The sequence below is a fragment of the Anomaloglossus baeobatrachus genome, chromosome 3, assembly GCF_048569485.1.
Source record: "Anomaloglossus baeobatrachus isolate aAnoBae1 chromosome 3, aAnoBae1.hap1, whole genome shotgun sequence".
Taxonomy (NCBI): Eukaryota; Metazoa; Chordata; class Amphibia; order Anura; family Aromobatidae; genus Anomaloglossus; species Anomaloglossus baeobatrachus.
In genome coordinates, this window is record NC_134355.1 from 490,591,049 (window position 1) to 490,612,915 (window position 21,867).

The 21,867-nt window shown below is 43.9% G+C and overlaps 1 long non-coding RNA gene across 2 annotated transcripts in view; it reads right to left on the bottom strand.

Annotated features, from left to right (window-relative positions):
- Positions 1-12,816: 12,816 nt before the first annotated feature.
- LOC142296709 (uncharacterized) overlaps positions 12,817-21,867 on the bottom strand; it is an 86,527-nt gene continuing 77,476 nt past the window's right edge. For both annotated transcript variants that reach the window (XR_012751687.1, XR_012751688.1), the window contains one exon: positions 12,817-16,433. This is a non-coding gene — a long non-coding RNA (uncharacterized LOC142296709). The remainder of the gene's footprint in view (positions 16,434-21,867) is intronic.

Here is a 21,867-nt window from a genome sequence, read left to right on the forward strand (position 1 = left end):
TATTTTACACTAGTTCAGGCCTTTTCTTGCAATTTCATTGAAGAGCAGAATGTTTCATTGTAGATATGTTCTTTCAGTCCCAGAAACCAAGTATGGGTCGCCTCAATATGGTAATGGCAGGTCTAACCCAAGCTTGATTTCAAAGACTAAAAAATGGTTAAATTAACTAAAGGATTGGAATTCTTGTAAAGGCAAAGCTTATCCACTTCATGTTCTTCAAGAATATGTTTATTGAACAGATAAGTTCTCAACACAGACGTCAGGTGGGCTTCAATATAATAAAAATTACTAAGAATGACAGAGGTGTATCTCATGTGATGATTATTAGGAACATTATTTAACAATTAGCATCTAAAAAATAGATCTTTTTGCAGATACTTTACTTATCTAGTATAATATGTCTTTTTGTACCTCTGCTTATTTAAGGTGTAGCACAAAGTAAGTGGAAACATTACAGAATTCAGGGTTAGGCTGCTTTCACACTACGTTTTTTTAACATGCGTCATGAACGTTTTTTTGCTGTAAAAGTGGATCCTGCTTATACAGCAAAAAAACGCATGCAAACACATGTGTTATTTTGCAGGATCCTGTCACTTTAAGTTTATGGGCGGGCATTGGAGTCATGTGATCGGGAGTCAGTGGAACTGAACGTGATAGACTGGGAGCCGGCTCGTAACCAAGGTAAACATCGGGTAACTTGCTTGGATACCCGATATTTATCTTTGTTATGAGCGTCTGCAGATGCTAGGAGCCGGGCTCCCTGCACACGTAACCAACGTAAACATCGGGTAACTAAGAGAAGCGCTTTTCTTGGTTACCCGATATTGATCTTGGTTATGAGTGTCTGCAGCTCTCAGGTGGTTGGGAGGGGGAGGGAGGGGAGAAAGGGAGGTGGGGAGAGACAGAGAGGGAGGGGGAGAGAGGGACTGATCACCCAAGGCTGGTTTCTGTGCATGCTCTTTAGAGCAAGCAGGATCCTGTCTATCAGCATGCCAGCGTTCAAATGCATTTGTGTGCTGTTTAGTCAGGATCCAGCAATTTGCAGTATTTGGACGCAGCTCAAAAACGCTACAAGTAACGTTTTTGAAAAATGTTAAAAAAACTGCAAGTCGCTGGATCCTCACTATAACGCACGCAAACGCACGTGAACGCATGTTGACGCGAGTCCATTGCAAATGTATTGAAATGAAAACGCATTTGCACTGGATCCGCTTTTGCGTTAAAAAAATGTTAATGACGGATGTTAAAAAAACGTGTGAAAGCAGCCTAAGTGCAATGTTTTCTAGAACTTGTAGGCAGTAAACTGTGGACTGGCAACATATTAGGTATGTAAACATTTTAGTATTTTAATAGAGATGATCAAGAAGATTCGCATTAGCCTATTCCAGCAGCAACATCAGTAGTCCATGACTGGCTGACCGGAGCCCTGTGAAAATTCTCCTACCTGCTGGCATCACCTGTGCTTTTTCTGATTAGTAGGCCCAACATGACATCATGTGTAGAGATGAGCGAACCGGTCCCGGTTTGGCTCGAGGCGGTTCGCCGAACGGGGGGTCTGGCTCGAGTTCGGCTCGTCGAACGTTCGACGAACCGAACTCGAGCCCATAGGAAACAATGGCAGGCAATCACAAACACAGTAAAACACCTAGAAAACACCCTCAAAGGTGTCCAAAAGGTGACAAACAACTCACAACACAACACAAACACATGGGAAAGTGACAAGGACATGTACTCATGCGAAAACAAAACAGCTGGACAAGGAAAAAGAGGAGGACACACAGATATAGGCATGGCACGCCCTTCTAAAGTCATGTAAAACACCGCAAGGTGACTCCAAGCGGAGTCTCCCTTTTTTCCAAAAATTGGGCCCCACACACCCACCCCTTCAGTGGCAGCAGTTGTGCCCCAGTTGTACACTTCACAGCTAGATTTGCATCAAGCACATTCAAAAATACGCCATTCTTATCCGTCCCCAGGATGACACCGGGGTAGGTAGCAAAGTCTTTCCTGATCCCAGCTCTGTTCATCTTGGCTTCTTTTAAAAACACAGCAAGCAAGGGTTACTCCAAGCGGAGTCTCCCTTTTTTCCAAAAATTGGGCCCCACACACACCCACCCCTTCAGTGGCAGCACTTGGGCCCCAGTTGTACACTTCACAGCTAGATTTGCATCAAGCACATTCAAAAATACGCTATTCTTAACCGTCCCCAGGATGACACCGGGGTAGGTAGCAAAGTCTTTCCTGATCCCAGCTCTGTTCATCTTGGCTTCTTTTAAAAACACAGCAAGCAAGGGTTACTCCAAGCGGAGTCTCCCTTTTTTCCAAAAATTGGGCCACACAGACACCCACCCCATCAGTGGCAGCACTTGGGCCCTAGTTGCAAACAGGATGTTTTGATTTGCATCAAGCACATTCAAAAATACGCTATTCTTAGCCGTCCCCAGGATGACACCGGGGTAGGTAGCAAAGTCTTTCCTGATCCCAGCTCTGTTCATCTTGGCTTCTTTTAAAAACACAGCAAGCAAGGGTTACTCCAAGCGGAGTCTCCCTTTTTTCCAAAAATTGGGCCACACAGACACCCACCCCATCAGTGGCAGCACTTGGGCCCTAGTTGCAAACAGGATGTTTTGATTTGCATCAAGCACATTCAAAAATACGCTATTCTTAGCCGTCCCCAGGATGACACCGGGGTAGGTAGCAAAGTCTTTGCTGACCCATGACTTGTTCATCTTGGCTTCTTTTAAAAACAATGTAAGCAAGGGTTACTCCAAGCGGAGTCTCCCTTTTTTCCAAAAATTGGGCCACACAGACACCCACCCCATCAGTGGCAGCACTTGGGCCCTAGTTGCAAACAGGATGTTTTGATTTGCATCAAGCACATTCAAAAATACGCTATTCTTAGCCGTCCCCAGGATGACACCGGGGTAGGTAGCAAAGTCTTTCCTGATCCCAGCTCTGTTCATCTTGGCTTCTTTTAAAAACACAGCAAGCAAGGGTTACTCCAAGCGGAGTCTCCCTTTTTTCCAAAAATTGGGCCCCACACACACCCACCCCTTCAGTGGCAGCAGTTGTGCCCCAGTTGTACACTTCACAGCTAGATTTGCATCAAGCACATTCAAAAATACGCTATTCTTAACCGTCCCCAGGATGACACCGGGGTAGGTAGCAAAGTCTTTCCTGATCCCAGCTCTGTTCATCTTGGCTTCTTTTAAAAACACAGCAAGCAAGGGTTACTCCAAGCGGAGTCTCCCTTTTTTCCAAAAATTGGGCCACACAGACACCCACCCCATCAGTGGCAGCACTTGGGCCCTAGTTGCAAACAGGATGTTTTGATTTGCATCAAGCACATTCAAAAATACGCTATTCTTAGCCGTCCCCAGGATGACACTGGGGTAGGTAGCAAAGTCTTTGCTGACCCATGACTTGTTCATCTTGGCTTCTTTTAAAAACAATGTAAGCAAGGGTTACTCCAAGCGGAGTCTCCCCTTTTTTCCAAAAATTGGGCCCCACACACACCCACCCATTCAGTGGCAGCAGTTGTGCCCCAGTTGTACACTTCACAGCTAGATTTGCATCAAGCACATTCAAAAATACGCCATTCTTATCCGTCCCCAGGATGACACCGGGGTAGGTAGCAAAGTCTTTCCTGATCCCAGCTCTGTTCATCTTGGCTTCTTTTAAAAACACAGCAAGCAAGGGTTACTCCAAGCGGAGTCTCCCTTTTTTCCAAAAATTGGGCCCCACACACACCCACCCCTTCAGTGGCAGCAGTTGTGCCCCAGTTGTACACTTCACAGCTAGATTTGCATCAAGCACATTCAAAAATACGCTATTCTTAACCGTCCCCAGGATGACACCGGGGTAGGTAGCAAAGTCTTTCCTGATCCCAGCTCTGTTCATCTTGGCTTCTTTTAAAAACACAGCAAGCAAGGGTTACTCCAAGCGGAGTCTCCCTTTTTTCCAAAAATTGGGCCACACAGACACCCACCCCATCAGTGGCAGCACTTGGGCCCTAGTTGCAAACAGGATGTTTTGATTTGCATCAAGCACATTCAAAAATACGCTATTCTTAGCCGTCCCCAGGATGACACTGGGGTAGGTAGCAAAGTCTTTGCTGACCCATGACTTGTTCATCTTGGCTTCTTTTAAAAACAATGTAAGCAAGGGTTACTCCAAGCGGAGTCTCCCCTTTTTTCCAAAAATTGGGCCCCACACACACCCACCCATTCAGTGGCAGCAGTTGTGCCCCAGTTGTACACTTCACAGCTAGATTTGCATCAAGCACATTCAAAAATACGCCATTCTTATCCGTCCCCAGGATGACACCGGGGTAGGTAGCAAAGTCTTTCCTGATCCCAGCTCTGTTCATCTTGGCTTCTTTTAAAAACACAGCAAGCAAGGGTTACTCCAAGCGGAGTCTCCCTTTTTTCCAAAAATTGGGCCACACAGACACCCACCCCATCAGTGGCAGCACTTGGGCCCTAGTTGCAAACAGGATGTTTTGATTTGCATCAAGCACATTCAAAAATACGCTATTCTTAGCCGTCCCCAGGATGACACCGGGGTAGGTAGCAAAGTCTTTCCTGATCCCAGCTCTGTTCATCTTGGCTTCTTTTAAAAACACAGCAAGCAAGGGTTACTCCAAGCGGAGTCTCCCTTTTTTCCAAAAATTGGGCCACACAGACACCCACCCCATCAGTGGCAGCACTTGGGCCCTAGTTGCAAACAGGATGTTTTGATTTGCATCAAGCACATTCAAAAATACGCTATTCTTAGCCGTCCCCAGGATGACACCGGGGTAGGTAGCAAAGTCTTTCCTGATCCCAGCTCTGTTCATCTTGGCTTCTTTTAAAAACACAGCAAGCAAGGGTTACTCCAAGCGGAGTCTCCCTTTTTTCCAAAAATTGGGCCACACAGACACCCACCCCATCAGTGGCAGCACTTGGGCCCTAGTTGCAAACAGGATGTTTTGATTTGCATCAAGCACATTCAAAAATACGCTATTCTTAGCCGTCCCCAGGATGACACCGGGGTAGGTAGCAAAGTCTTTCCTGATCCCAGCTCTGTTCATCTTGGCTTCTTTTAAAAACACAGCAAGCAAGGGTTACTCCAAGCGGAGTCTCCCTTTTTTCCAAAAATTGGGCCACACAGACACCCACTCCATCAGTGGCAGCACTTGGGCCCTAGTTGCAAACAGGATGTTTTGATTTGCATCAAGCACATTCCAAATCCACAAGCATTTACTCTCCCCAGGATGACACAGGGGTAGTAAATTCCTTCTGGATCCATGACTTGTTCATTTTGATGAACGTCAGTCTGTCCACATTGTCACTGGACAGACGCGTGCGCTTATCTGTCAGCACACACCCAGCAGCACTGAATACACGTTCAGAGACAACGCTGGCAGCTGGACACGACAAAATCTCCAAGGCGTAAGTTGCGAGCTCTGGCCATTTTTGTAGGTTTGAAGCCCAAAAGGAGCAAGGCTCCAGTTGCACAGTCATGGCATCGATGTTCATTTGGAGATACTCCTGTATCATCCTCTCCAGCCGTTGACTATGTGTCAGACTTGTTGTCTCTGGTGGCCTTGCAAAAGAGGGTCTAAAAAAATTATGAAAAGATTCCATAAAATTGCTGTTACCGGCACCAGAAAAGGTCCTACTGGTACGGGTAGACTGTTGAAGATGACGAGACCGTCCCATGTTTGTCAAGTTACAACTGGGAGATTCACTCCCTGCACCTGCACGGTTGTTTGGTGGAAAAGCCGAGCTAAGATCTAGTAACAGCTTCTGCTGATACTCCTGCATACGTGCGTCCCTTTCTATGGCTGGAATTATGTCACAAAATTTGGACTTGTACCGGGGATCTAATAGTGTGGCAATCCAGTAGTCATCATCACTTCTAATTTTGACAATACGACTGTCATGTTGGAGGTAGTGCAACAAAAAGGCACTCATGTGTCTTGCGCAGCCATGCGGACCAAGTCCATGCTGTGTTTGTGGCATAGAGGTGCTACCCGTTCTTTCTTCCTCTGACATCTGACCCCAACCTCTTTCAACTGAAATTTGACCAAGGTCTCCCTCATCCGCTGAGTCTTCCATGTCCATGGACAGTTCGTCCTCCATTTCTTCATGTTCTCCTGCACCTTGCTCAACATTTCGCCTGCTACTATGCGCCCTTGTCGATCCCTGTCCCCCATGGTCCCATGCCTGCTGCGTTGGTGATGATGAACGTCTGGACCTTCGTGATGTTGTTGTCCCTTGCGCATATGAATCCTCCTGTAGTTCCTCCCCTTCATGTTGTCCCACCCCCTGACTCCGAATAGTGTTTAGCGTGTGCTCCAGCATGTAAATGACTGGAATCGTCATGCTGATAATGGCATTGTCAGAGCTAAACATATTCGTCGCCATGTCGAAACTGTGCAGAAGGGTGCATAGGTCCTTGATCTGAGACCACTCCATCAGGGTGATCTGCCCCACCTCTGCATCTCGTTGGCCCAGGCTATACGTCATGACGTATTGCACCAGGGCTCTGCGGTGCTGCCACAGTCGCTGTAACATGTGGAGAGTTGAATTCCAGCGTGTCGCCACATCGCATTTCAGGCGATGAACCGGCAGGCCGAAAGACTTCTGGAGCGATGCAAGTCGCTCTGCTGCGGCGCTTGAACGGCGGAAGTGAGCTGACAGTTTTCGTGCCCTGTTCAGAAGGCCATCTAGGCCGGGATAGTGTGTTAAAAATTGCTGCACGACAAGGTTCAACACGTGAGCCATACAAGGTACGTGTGTCACCTTGCCCAGGCGAAGTGCCGCACCCAGGTTTGCAGCATTGTCGCACACGGCCTTACCAGGCTGCAGTTTGAGTGGAGACAACCATTTATTAAACTCGGACCGCAAAGCTGACCACAACTCCTCAGCTGTGTGACTCTTATTACCAAGACATGTCAAGCTAAAGACCGCCTGATGCCGTTGCGCTCTGCTGCCAGCATAGTAATGAGGGGTGCGTGATTCCTTCTGCGCAGTGAGAACGCTGGTGGCCTGACCAGGCAGGCTTGGGGCGGAGGTGGAGGACCCAGATGAGGTGGAGGATGCAGAAGCAGTGGCGGAACTTGGACAGACAGAGGATTGACACACAAGTCGTGGGGACGGCAAGACTTGTGCAGCAGACCCTTCACCATCTATCACCATAGTTACCCAGTGCCCAGTCAGCGACATGTAACGTCCCTGTCCATGCTTACTGGTCCAAGTATCGGTGGTGAAATGCACCCGTTCACACACAGAGTTTCTCAAGGAAGCGGTGATGTTGTGTGCGACATGCTGGTGTAGCGCGGGCACACCTTTCTTAGAGAAGTAGTGGCGACTAGGCATCTGGTACTGGGGCACAGCGACAGACATAAGGTCTCTAAAATCCTGTGTGTCCACTAGGCGGAAAGGCAGCATTTCGGTAGCCAACAGCTTACAGAGGGATAGAGTCAACCTCTTAGCTTTGTCATGGGTCGGAGGAAGTGGCCTTTTATTTGACCACATCTGAGGGACAGAGATCTGGCTGCTGTGTGTAGACGGTGTTGAGTAGGGTGTCCCTTGAAAAATGCAGGTTTGTGAGGAAAGTGCAGGCGGAGACATGATGTTGCCTTCATCCAACGTTGGTGCTATCGATGTCTGAGAGAGCTGTACACACTCACTTGTTTCCCCTTCCAAACCAACTGACGACCTTACAAGCAAACTGCCTGTTGCGGTTACAGTGGTGGAAGTTTTGCGTGGAAAAACAGGTGTGGCAGCTGTCCCCACAGTCCTAGAAGATGAAGAGCGCGCGGATGCAGTGGAAGGGGCGGGCGGTGGATGGTTCGCTCCACTAGGCCGCATTGCAGCACGGTGAGCTTCCCACCGGGACTTATGATATTTAGTCATGTGACGATTCATGGAAGAAGTTGTCAAACTGCTGAGGTTTTGACCTCTACTAACAGAATCATGACAAATGTTACATATCACATGAGTTGGGCGATCTTTTTCGATGTGAAAAAAGGACCAGGCTAGGCAAGGCTTAGAGGCCATGCGACCTGTTGATCCACCCCGAATAATGCTCATAGGCAGAGTGGTGGCTGAGGATGCAGTTGTAGACGTGCTACCAGTGCTCCGACTCTGTCCAGGAAGGCGCAAGGTAACTTCGTCGTCGGTTGCATCCTCCTCCACCGCCTCTGTTGACCTCCTCGAGTGCCTGACTGGGGGTTGACAGTAGGTGGGATCTAGAACGTCATCATCAATTGTTGTGTTTGCACTCCCCTCCCCCTCAGACCGAGCCTCTTCTTGCCCTGACGGAATATTTAAGTTGTCATCCCAATCGGGTATCTGCGTCTCATCTTCATCAGTATGTTCCTCATTGTCTATAACCACAGGTGTTACAGTTTGTGACAAAGGGTCAACATTATGCTCAGAAACTTGGTCCTCACGGCCTGAATCTGAGTCACAAAGGTTCTGGGCATCACTGCAGACCATTTCCTGTTCTGTACTCACTGTAGCTTGGGAGCAGACCTCTGATTCCCAGGCTATAGTGTGACTGAACAGCTCTGCAGACTCAGCCATCTCAGTTCCACCATACTGTGCAGGGCTGATGGAGACTTCAGAGCTGGGAGAAAGCAAGTTTGATTGGGATGACAACTCAGAGGACTGGTGTTTTTTGGATGCGGTACTTGAAGTGGCAGAGAGGGCACTTGTTGGACCACTTGAGATCCATTCAAGCATTTTCCTTTTTTGCCCATCATCTACCTTTGTTCCTGTTGTTCGTGTCCGTAACAAAGGGAGCACATCGGATTGTCCACGGTAAGTAGTAGACATCTTACTTTTGCTGGTAGATGGTCTATCTTCAGCAGATGATAATGGAGCTTTGCCACCTTCCCCACGGACAAAACCTTTTTTGCCTTTTCCACCACGCCTCTTCCCCTTTCCACCAGCATCTGTCATTTTGCCACTCATGTTGATTGCGACAAGATTGTGGACTGAAAATGTGGTAGTAAAAATTGAGAGGTGGTGAAGATTGCAGTGGTGGTCTAGCTTTATTAACAGCAGAATAATAAAGAATAAATATCCCTGACAATGCAACTTAGTTATAATTAGTTGGAGTGTGCAACGCAGGCAGACGTGCTGCAAATGTCTTTGCACTAGTGGGACTATAGCAAAGTCCAATAGCCACGTATAGGATGCCACTAGGTACACTGAGTGTTTGCTAGTATAATGGCTTGGTTAGAATGAGTTGTAGTGTGCAACGCAGGCAGACGCGCTCTGCAAATGTCTTTGCACTAGTGGGACTATAGCAAAGTCCAATAGCCACGTATAGGATGCCACTAGGTACACTGAGTGTTTGCTAGTATAATGGCTTGGTTAGAATGAGTTGTAGTGTGCAACGCAGGCAGACGCGCTCTGCAAATGTCTTTGCACTAGTGGGACTATAGCAAAGTCCAATAGCCACGTATAGGATGCCACTAGGTACACTGAGTGTTTGCTAGTATAATGGCTTGGTTAGAATGAGTTGTAGTGTGCAACGCAGGCAGACGCGCTCTGCAAATGTCTTTGCACTAGTGGGACTATAGCAAAGTCCAATAGCCACGTATAGGATGCCACTAGGTACACTGAGTGTTTGCTAGTATAATGGCTTGGTTAGAATGAGTTGTAGTGTGCAACGCAGGCAGACGCGCTCTGCAAATGTCTTTGCACTAGTGGGACTATAGCAAAGTCCAATAGCCACGTATAGGATGCCACTAGGTACACTGAGTGTTTGCTAGTATAATGGCTTGGTTAGAATGAGTTGTAGTGTGCAACGCAGGCAGACGCGCTCTGCAAATGTCTTTGCACTAGTGGGACTATAGCAAAGTCCAATAGCCACGTATAGGATGCCACTAGGTACACTGAGTGTTTGCTAGTATAATGGCTTGGTTAGAATGAGTTGTAGTGTGCAACGCAGGCAGACGCGCTCTGCAAATGTCTTTGCACTAGTGGGACTATAGCAAAGTCCAATAGCCACGTATAGGATGCCACTAGGTACACTGAGTGTTTGCTAGTATAATGGCTTGGTTAGAATGAGTTGTAGTGTGCAACGCAGGCAGACGCGCTCTGCAAATGTCTTTGCACTAGTGGGACTATAGCAAAGTCCAATAGCCACGTATAGGATGCCACTAGGTACACTGAGTGTTTGCTAGTATAATGGCTTGGTTAGAATGAGTTGTAGTGTGCAACGCAGGCAGACGCGCTCTGCAAATGTCTTTGCACTAGTGGGACTATAGCAAAGTCCAATAGCCACGTATAGGATGCCACTAGGTACACTGAGTGTTTGCTAGTATAATGGCTTGGTTAGAATGAGTTGTAGTGTGCAACGCAGGCAGACGCGCTCTGCAAATGTCTTTGCACTAGTGGGACTATAGCAAAGTCCAATAGCCACGTATAGGATGCCACTAGGTACACTGAGTGTTTGCTAGTATAATGGCTTGGTTAGAATGAGTTGTAGTGTGCAACGCAGGCAGACGCGCTCTGCAAATGTCTTTGCACTAGTGGGACTATAGCAAAGTCCAATAGCCACGTATAGGATGCCACTAGGTACACTGAGTGTTTGCTAGTATAATGGCTTGGTTAGAATGAGTTGTAGTGTGCAACGCAGGCAGACGCGCTCTGCAAATGTCTTTGCACTAGTGGGACTATAGCAAAGTCCAATAGCCACGTATAGGATGCCACTAGGTACACTGAGTGTTTGCTAGTATAATGGCTTGGTTAGAATGAGTTGTAGTGTGCAACGCAGGCAGACGCGCTCTGCAAATGTCTTTGCACTAGTGGGACTATAGCAAAGTCCAATAGCCACGTATAGGATGCCACTAGGTACACTGAGTGTTTGCTAGTATAATGGCTTGGTTAGAATGAGTTGTAGTGTGCAACGCAGGCAGACGCGCTCTGCAAATGTCTTTGCACTAGTGGGACTATAGCAAAGTCCAATAGCCACGTATAGGATGCCACTAGGTACACTGAGTGTTTGCTAGTATAATGGCTTGGTTAGAATGAGTTGTAGTGTGCAACGCAGGCAGACGCGCTCTGCAAATGTCTTTGCACTAGTGGGACTATAGCAAAGTCCAATAGCCACGTATAGGATGCCACTAGGTACACTGAGTGTTTGCTAGTATAATGGCTTGGTTAGAATGAGTTGTAGTGTGCAACGCAGGCAGACGCGCTCTGCAAATGTCTTTGCACTAGTGGGACTATAGCAAAGTCCAATAGCCACGTATAGGATGCCACTAGGTACACTGAGTGTTTGCTAGTATAATGGCTTGGTTAGAATGAGTTGTAGTGTGCAACGCAGGCAGACGCGCTCTGCAAATGTCTTTGCACTAGTGGGACTATAGCAAAGTCCAATAGCCACGTATAGGATGCCACTAGGTACACTGAGTGTTTGCTAGTATAATGGCTTGGTTAGAATGAGTTGTAGTGTGCAACGCAGGCAGACGCGCTCTGCAAATGTCTTTGCACTAGTGGGACTATAGCAAAGTCCAATAGCCACGTATAGGATGCCACTAGGTACACTGAGTGTTTGCTAGTATAATGGCTTGGTTAGAATGAGTTGTAGTGTGCAACGCAGGCAGACGCGCTCTGCAAATGTCTTTGCACTAGTGGGACTATAGCAAAGTCCAATAGCCACGTATAGGATGCCACTAGGTACACTGAGTGTTTGCTAGTATAATGGCTTGGTTAGAATGAGTTGTAGTGTGCAACGCAGGCAGACGCGCTCTGCAAATGTCTTTGCACTAGTGGGACTATAGCAAAGTCCAATAGCCACGTATAGGATGCCACTAGGTACACTGAGTGTTTGCTAGTATAATGGCTTGGTTAGAATGAGTTGTAGTGTGCAATGCAGGCAGACGCGCTCTGCAAATGTCTTTGCACTAGTGGGACTATAGCAAAGTCCAATAGCCACGTATAGGATGCCACTAGGTACACTGAGTGTTTGCTAGTATAATGGCTTAGTTATCAGTTGGAGTGTGCAGAGGACAAGAGGGTACAGTGGCAGGATTGTGGTGCTCTGGGTAGAGGAATGGAAGCCTGCCTTTCTATTCCCTCCTAATGGTGAAATGCAGGTAGGAAATCCCTGACCTGGGCTACACAGACGCTGTTGCTGTTTGCAGGACCTGTCACCTATGGCTCTCTGACCCTGCCGGTTGGAGCCCTTAAAAGGACTGCTATAAAGTGCTCTCCCTAAGCTGTCTAACGCTGTGTATGCAGCGCATACAGCTGTATCGGCTATAGGACTCAGGAAGACGGAGCTGCGACAGTGATGTCTGACACCAAAGACGCAGAAGGCAGATAATGGCGTCCGTGAAGAAAATGTCCGGTTTTATAATGCAGGGACATGTGACATGCAGATCCTATCACACATGCCGTTGCTTCTCTGGCTCAAAGTCCACTTAGCTGTGTGTGTGTCTGGGATTGGCTGACATGCTGGCCCGCCCCACAAGACGCGCGCGCTTAGGGAAGGAAGACAAGAAAAAAAAAAAAAAAAAATGGCGATCGCCATTATAGAAACAGCAGTGATCTGAAGGCGCTGTTCACGCACACTATACACTGAAATGTGATAATAGTTTGATTCACAGAGTGACTTACACTATTACAGCAGAAACCAAGCTATGATTTAGCTGTTTTTTGGCTGCTAGAACCGTTCTCGAACGTTTCTAGAACTACCGAGCTTTTGCAAAAAGCTCGAGTTCTAGTTCGATCTAGAACATGCCCCAAAATCACTCGAGCCGCGAACTGGAGAACCACGAACCACGAACCGCGCTCAACTCTAATCATGTGTGTTATAATGGAATGATTTCTGGTAGGTAGGAGGCATTTTGCAGGGCTCTGGTCCAGCGACCATGGAGTTCTGATTAACCAGGTTCATTCAAATCTTCTTGATCATCTTTATATTGTAACCTTGTATTTTACAATTTTTCCCAAATAATTTTATTCTTCACATAGTGTTAAGATTTCTCCCTATGTTAGGATAAATTCACCATAGGTGTTTTTTTTTTGTTGAGAAAAATAAACCACTACAGGTTTTTGAGCCAAAACCAGCAGTGTATTGAAAAGAAATAGAAAATATAAAGAAAGGATTTTTATTTTCCTTTCTGCTGAATCCACTTCTTGAGTTGGCTCAAAACATCAAAAGCTTCAGTAACATTCTTTTTAAGAAAAAAAATCTTCGGTGGGGAGTATTTATGTTGAACGTATAGCCAAATTTCTTAAAAGGCAAATGTCACCCTAAAAATTCCAATAAACTGCATAAACATTTTTATAGGAGACCAAGCATAAAAAAAAATCAAATTTTTGCTGAAAAATCTACTTTTATTTAATATTTAAATAAGAACGATTTGACGCAACCTTGGTGTGGCCTTTACCTTTGTGCTCCAATATGTTCTCCATTAACATATTAAAGCCAGCCCTGTATCTTGACTGACAGTATTCTGTTTGTAAACGCAAATGTTTTCTAAAGTCAGTTCTCATGTTTGTGCAGTGGCGACTATAAATGTCAGTATGAGCGCATTCTGATGCCTGGTTCTTGCGAGTCTTTGGCCGCCGCTCGAATGGCTTTAGTGAGGAGTAGTAGGCGTTGAAGTGAGTAAACTGCCGGCACATCAGAATACCCTCTTCTTCTCACTAAAGCGCATGTTCGCTACACGACCAAGTGCATCAATTGGCTGCCGCAGACAAGCAAGAGCTGGGCATCAGACTGTACCTGCCCTGAAACATGGAGTGCGCTACTGTGCTCCTATAGTGTCAGTGTGCAAGCAGGCACAAACTGATTCTAGGCAGTGTTTGCTTTTACCAATGGAGCACTGTAAATCAAGATAAGGGATTGGCTTTGTTATGCAAATACTAGGGTGAAACAGTGCACAAAGGCATAGGCCACACCAAGGGGGCACCTAAGCTCCCCATATGCATTTTGAATAAAAGTAGTTTTTTTCAGCAAATATTAAGATAAAGCGGTATTTGCCTAGTATGATATTTATAGGCAAATACCGCTACATCCCCTATATAAATGTTTATGTAGTTTAACATTTTGGGAATCACAGATTCCCTTTAATAAATTTGACACATCTTTTGGCCATTCTTGTGCTTGAAAAATGAAATATTTGCCAGCCAAGGGGATACATCCCAGGTACATTGCCCTCCTTTGGTAAGCCCTATCCAAAAGGATGAAAGAGTTAAGCTTTGGTAGAAATATCAATTTATTTTGTTTTTTATATGAAAATAATCATTTCAACTAACTGGCAAGAAGAAAGATACAACGGGCTCTGTAATATCTGTAAAATTAAGCTGGTAACTCATTATGTTTTCCATACAGTGCCCACGTTCAGATATTTAACAATCAGAAGTTTCAGAGTTGTTGGAGCACCATCTTATATGTAATATGTATTCTAAAAAAATAACAGAAATAAGAACTGCGTAGATGCAGTTAACTGAATCCTTTGTCACACTGACTGCTCTAAAATGGGGCAAGTAAACATGACTGTGCTGATATGGAGAACATTATGTATTGGAATGATTGTTTATATGAAAATGCTCTATGATCATATACTCAGTATTCTGCTGTGATAGCCCCAAAATCCCTGCCGGGCTCAACAAGTACATGTCCTACTATGATTATAGAAACAATCAGTAATGCCCATATAGAATGCACATCATCACCGGTAATTGCCTGTCACAGTAAGGTGGAAGTGTAACATGTACTTACCGTGCAGTAAAAATCAGCAGGGGACCACGCGACTTTCAGCCTAGAAGCAGTCGGATAATAACTGCAGAATGCGCCACATGGATGATTGAAGGACCATAGATTTTATTTCTTTGTTATATTCATTCTGTATTCTATTTGTTTTATTATTTTCACCTACTAAAATATGATATAAATTAAATATAATATAATAAATATTATATACTATGTGCTGTTCCATTTTGGGGCCAGCTCGTATACTGTAAGCTGTAATCTTTAATACTTAGCTGCAGTAATGAAGAATGCAGAACAGCCTAAAATCGTGATATTGTCCAAATTGGTCCACTATCCAGAAGGAGTTAATTTCTCAGCCACCAGCCATGAGGCAGCAGCAGCAGATATTTTCAGGCGTTCATAGGGTTTATGGCTGTACACAACCTGCTCAGGTGAGTACCATGATTTTATTTTCCTTAAATGTAAAAGTTTATCTTGCGCTCCTTACAGGTTTTTCTTTTACCATGGGAAGAAACATGTCTTACATTGCCCACATTTATGAGTTTTAAAAACTTTCTGTGGTTTACCCAACAATTGAACACAGCGACGTGTAAAAAGGTACGGTGGGGCCAAAAAAGCACCAAAATATTGCCAAAAATATCTGGCACAAACTAATACAACAAATTGGTTGTGTAAAGTTATACTAAACACTGCACCAAATTTATAAACCAACATAAACCTGTCATGATTCATGCATGGCTCTGCCATTCCTGAGCTGGTGCCTGTATCCTGCCTCGGGGCCTAGGTCCCTTGGGAGGGCCTGTTTGTTCTGGCCTCGTTCCGGGATTCACGCCACCATATCTTGGTTCTGCTACCTTAGGGACTCCGCCAGTAATATTTTCAGATCTGCTGCGTGTGTTCCTGAGAGAAGTTCTCTATTTCTTGTCCTGCTACCCGGTACTGTTCGTCTTGTCCTAACCTCTGTCCCTCCATTTCTCCGGCCTGTTCTGACCTCCATCCCTCCTACCCATCCTGACCTCCATCCCTCCTTCCCAACCTTACCTCCGTTCCTCCCTGTCCCCGGACTCCGGTCCTATTCCATGTCCTCCACTCCCTCCCCTGTGCTTACTTGCTCTCCCGATATCTGACCTCGGCTCTCTTCTTTGACTTGCTTTCTCCTCGGTACAGACGTGAGATCCTGGCATAGACCCTGAATGATTGACTATCCCTGCTCTTCTGTTAGCAACCTCTAGTGGGCGTCTGTCTAATTGCACTCAGAAGTTCTCTTTCTACCTGAGTTCCAATCCCCTCCAGCTGTAGCTTGACAAAACCACTTCAAATAAGTATGACGCATTTTAAGACTGTGTAGTAAAACTTGAAGAAGTTTACACAGTCTAAAAAGGAAACACTTCATAAATATACACCAGTGTCTGGATCCATTGGGTGAAGGACTGGTGACCCATTTCTTACACATGCTGCATCTGAGCAATAGAAATTTGAGAGAAATCAGTAGAACTGAAAAAAATATCTATTGAGTTGCTTCAGATAATCCTAAAGAAATAAAACATTGGGTGATAGTTCCATGTATCAGATAGAATTGATAAAATCTCTATTGGGATGGTGTAGCACCCTCTTCTTATGATGAAGAATTATGTATTTCACATTTCTGGAGATGCTGCTTTCTTTGACAAAGTCAAACATAACATAATCTTCTACAATTATTTCTGAAAAAAATAAAGAAACTGGTAATCACAAAGTACAAAGACATGATTTCTGAAGCACAAAAATACAAACAAAGAGATAAGTATTTGTTCCAATAATCTAGCTGAAGCATAGACTTGAACAAGCTGACCTGAAAGATCCATGAACTGAACAATGCAGACTGAGAAATAATATGCATTCGGAATAGAATTCTGGGCATTAAGAAGTCACACAATGACAAAATGTAGGGGGCAGTGGAGCAAATTAGGCATAGAGGAGCATTATGAAATGATGGTCTAAGAATTGATAGAGAATATTGGCAGACATGACAGAGTAGTCATACAGTAGGGAAAGGCAAAAAGAATAGCAGATCATCATAAGTCTAATAGCTGGAGAAATACGATAACAAAGAAGCAACTTAGTAATGGAAATGCAGAAATCTGAAATAGATTGTAGTAATAAAGGTTGGTGAATAATTTTGTGCTATTTCAGCGCTGTACTTTTGTAAGAACACAGATTGGTAACTTTATGGGAATGTATCTTGACCTTTTTAGGAATATTAAGAATATGTTATTACGGAACTAAAAGGGCTGAATTGTAATCCCTCTGAATTAACACAAAGAAATATGAACAAACTGGAATTAAATGAAGTGCTCCAAGAATCACATTTATGTTGAACAATCTTTGGCTGCTAAAGGTCACCTCTATGATCTTTTACGTTGCATTTTATAGAAAATCTGAATTGCTGGCTTTTTTGAAGCGAAGCCTTTAAATATCTAGATTTAATAGTATTATTACGGGAGAATTATTAAAAATATATACAGTATACTATATATATATATATATATATATATATATATATACAGTTGAAACAAGAAGTTTACATACACTATCTAAAAAGACACATCTGCATTTTTCTCACTATCTGACAGGAAACCTTTCCCGTTTTAGGTCAATTAGGAAGCAAAATTATTTATATTTGTCAAATGCCAGAACAATGAGAGAGAGAATCTTTTAAGGCATTTTTCATAAATGTTTTAACAAATTTATTAAAAATGCCTGAAAACATTCTCTCTCTCAATATTCTGGCATTTGGCAAATATAAATAATTATGTTTCTTAATTTATCTAAAATGGGAAAGGTTTATTCCGATTTCATGTCAGATAGTAAGAAAAAAATGCAGATGTGTCTTTTTAGATAATGGATGTAAACGTCCGGTTTCAACTATATATATATATATATATATATATATATATTTACAAGCTGTAGTACCCAGTGTTTCCCGGGATAGTAACTAAGTGTGTCTCCATGTCTCTCCGACTCTCTCACTCTACCTGTCTCCCTTGCTGTCTGTCTCTCTATCTGCCTCTCTCCGTCTGCCTCTCTCTATGTCTGTCTGTCTCTCTCTCTGTCACTGTCTCTCTCTGTCTGCCTCTCTCTGTCTGTCTTTCTGTCTGTCTTTCTGTCTGTCTGTCTCTATCCATCTCTCCACCAATATCATATTACCTCAAACATAAGTTTCTTATGCTGTCTGTCCTTCGTTGCCTATAGCAACCAATCACAGCTCCTATTAATGACCTGTATTTTCCAGCTCCATTAACTTTAATGTAAGCAGGTTCTTTGGATAATAACTTAAGCGTGGGGTTAAATATCCCCCTCAAAACATAGTTCATGACGTTCCCTGAGTCAAATGAGGTGGCTGTGCAAAATATCGTGATTGTAAATGTGATGGTGCGGATTCCTTTAGCAGACATACACACACACATACATACACTCAGCTTTATATAATGGTAGCCTTATAAATTAAGTTCTGTGATGCAACGTTTCTTTTGACTGTAAGATGCACCTGCCTATAACACTCACCTGGGTTTGGAAAAAAGTGAACAGGAAAATGAATATTATAACTACCTTGGTGATATAGAAATGCAGAGGGGGTAATGTCCCTAATGCTGGTGGTCTATGGTCGCGCTCATTTCTTAGTGCTCTAGGGTAGAAGGGGGTAATAGTTTTTTTTCCAAATGGGTACAAGTATATTAGGAGGGTTGTACCAAAACTATAAGAGGCATTACCCAAGGTCTCCAACAGTGACATAACAAGGTCTAAATACAGTTTCCTTTGGTTGTCTTGCACCAAAATTCATAAAGCACACAATTACATTTATTTTGGAAAATGTGTATGGTCTTTAATTTATGTGACTTACACTTCTTGTACACAATTTAGCCTACTGTATACTTTAGCAGGAGTAATTCTAATTTCTATACAATAAATGATACCCATTGTATATTTTACAGTATATCAACCAATCCTGTTCTACACTGATTTTCTGTGCTCTTCATGACCACACATAAATGTGGGCAAACAAGGACGGCATTACATATGGTGAAAAGACAGAGTAGCACATGGAAATGTAGGGAGTTCAGCTTCTGTCTGGGAGACGAGACATTTCTGCTAAGTGTAAAGCGGGCTTTACACGCTGCGACATCGCTAATGCAAACTCGTTGGGGTCACGGAATTCGTGACGCACATCCGGCCGCATTAGCGATGCCGTTGCGTGTAACACTGATAAGCGATTTTGCATCGTTGCAAAAACGTGCAAAATCGCTAATCGGCGACACGGGGGTCCATTCTCAAATCTCGTTATTGCAGCAGTAACGAGGTTGTTCCTCGTTCCTGCGGCAGCACACATCGCTGTGTGTGACGCCGCAGGAACGAGGAAGCTCCCCTTACCTGCCTCCCGGCCGCTATGAGGAAGGAAGGAGGTGGGCGGGATGTTACGTCCCGCTCAGCTCCGCCCCTCCGCTGCTATTGGGCGGCGGTTCAGTGACGTCGCTGTGACGCCGCATGGACCGCCCCCTTAGAAAGGAGGCGGTTCGCCCGTCACAGCGACGTCGCCGGACAGGTATGTATGTGTGACCGGTCTGGGCGATGTTGTGCGGCACGGGCAGCGATTTGCCCGTGTCGCGCAACAGATGGGGGCGGCTACCCACACTAGCGATATCGGGACCGATATCGCAGTGTGTAAAGTAGCCTTAAGTCAACCAGCCATCTACATGTGACAGTTTTCATTTTCTTCAACCAGTGCTCCAAAGATCCATTCTATTAACCCTCATGTGGACACAAGCTTTCCTTAACCTTCTATAAGCTCAGCTCAGTCTCTTCTGCTCAACATTAATTAGGTAAAGAAAAGGATGCAGCCACTTAGTTATCTCAGTGATAGGAGCACAGCGCTTTAGAATGCTCTACCCTATGATTTAAGGAAGCAGTCCAGGAGGTCTGGCATTGCGGACCTTACTGACTGCGGACTATAACATCAGCATACATTTTAGCAAGATATTATCTAGTTAAAAAGTGCATCTTCTAGTCAGAAAAATACGGTACATATTTCTTAAATGAAGAAAACTGCACTACGGTTACCAAAATATTTTGAAACTGACAAAAGTAATTTTCAACTTAAATTTACTGAATATCAACTAATGAAAATCAGACATTGCTTTTGAATTGTGGATTATTATTTTTTTGTAATCAGTCAGTCTGCCTATATAAAGTGTGCAAAGTAGTCAATGTGCTGTTTAGTACTATGGTATGTACTACACTGAAGATGAACCAAAGAAAGCTAATGACAGCATTGTCTCAAATTAGAAATAATATTATAGACAAGCATGCTAAAAGTAAACACTGCAAGATGTATCCAAACAGCTTAAAGTTCCTTTTTCTACGGTTCCACATATTATTCAGAAGTTTGAGATCCATGGGACTGTAGAAAATTTTTCAAGATGTGGCTACAAGAGGAAAATTGATGATAAATTAAAGATATGAATATATATATATATATATATATATATATATATATATATATATATATATATATATATATATATATATATATATATTTGTATATATATATATATATATATATATATAATTATGAATAGCAACCAAAGAGACCAGAACAATGTCCGAAGAGATAACAAGTGAACTCCAAGGTCAAGGTCAAAGTGGACCTTATGGAAGATGAAACCAGTGTTGAATGCAAATCATAAAAAAGCAAGACTGGAATTTGTCAAAATGCGTATTGAGCAGCCACAAAGCTATTGGAAGATGGTCATTAGGTAAGATGAGACAACACTAGAGCATTTGGGCATGTTATGTTAACTCTATGTTCATAGACTTTATATGAAGCATACAGTCATATGAAAAAGTTTGGGCACCCCTATTAATGTTAACCTTTTTTCTTTAGAACAATTTGGGTTTTTGCAACAGCTATTTCAGTTTCATATGTCTAATAACTGATGGACTGAGTAATATTTCTGGATTGAAATGAGGTTTATTGTACTAACAGAAAATGTGCAATCCGCATTTAAACAAAATTTGACCGGTGCAAAAGTATGGGCACCTCAACATAAAAGGGACATTAATATTTTGTAGATCCTCCTTTTGCAAAAATAACAGCCTCTAGTCGCTTCCTGTAGCTTTTAATGAGTTCCTGGATCCCGGATGAAGGTATATTTGACCATTCCTGTTTACAAAACAATTCCATTTCAGTTAAGTTTGATGGTCACCGAGCATGGACAGCACACTTCAAATCATCCCACAGATGTTCAATGATATTCAGGTCTGGGGACTGGGATGGATATTCCAGAACATTGTAATTGTTCCTCTGCATGAATGCCTGAGTAGATTTGGAGCGGTGTTTTTGATCATTGTCTTGCTGAAATATACATCCCCTGCGTAACTTCAACTTCGTCACTGATTCTTGCACATTATTGTCAAGAATCTGCTGATACTGAGTTGAATCCATGCGACCCTCAACTTTAACAAGATTTCCGGTGCCGGCATTGGCCACACAGCCCCAAAGCATGATGGAACCTCCACCAAATTTTACTGTGGGTAGCAAGTGCTTTTCTTGGAATGCCGTGTTTTTTTGCCTCCATGCATAACGCCTTTTTGTATGACCAAACAACTCAATCTTTGTTTCATCAGTCCACAGCACCTTCTTCCAAAATGTAACTGGCTTGTCCAAATGTGCTTTTGCATACCTCAGGCAACTCTGTTTGTGGCATGCTTGCAGAAACGGCTTCTTTCGCATCACTCTCCCATACAGCTTCTCCTTGTGCAACATGCACTGTATTGTTGACCGATGCACATTGACACCATCTGCAGCAAGATGATGCTGCAGGTCTTTGGAGGTGGTCTGTGGATTGTCCTTGACTGTTCTCACCATTCTTCTTCTCTGCCTTTCTGATATTTTTCTTGGCCTGCCACTTCTGGGCTTAACAAGAACTGTACCTGTGGTCTTCCATTTCCTTACTATGTTCCTCACAGTGGAAACTGACAGTTTAAATCTCTGAGACAATTTTTTGTATCCTTCCCCTGAACAACTATGTTGAATAATCTTTGTTTTCAGATCATTTGAGAGTTGTTTTGAGGAGCCCATGATGCCACTCTTCATAGGAGATT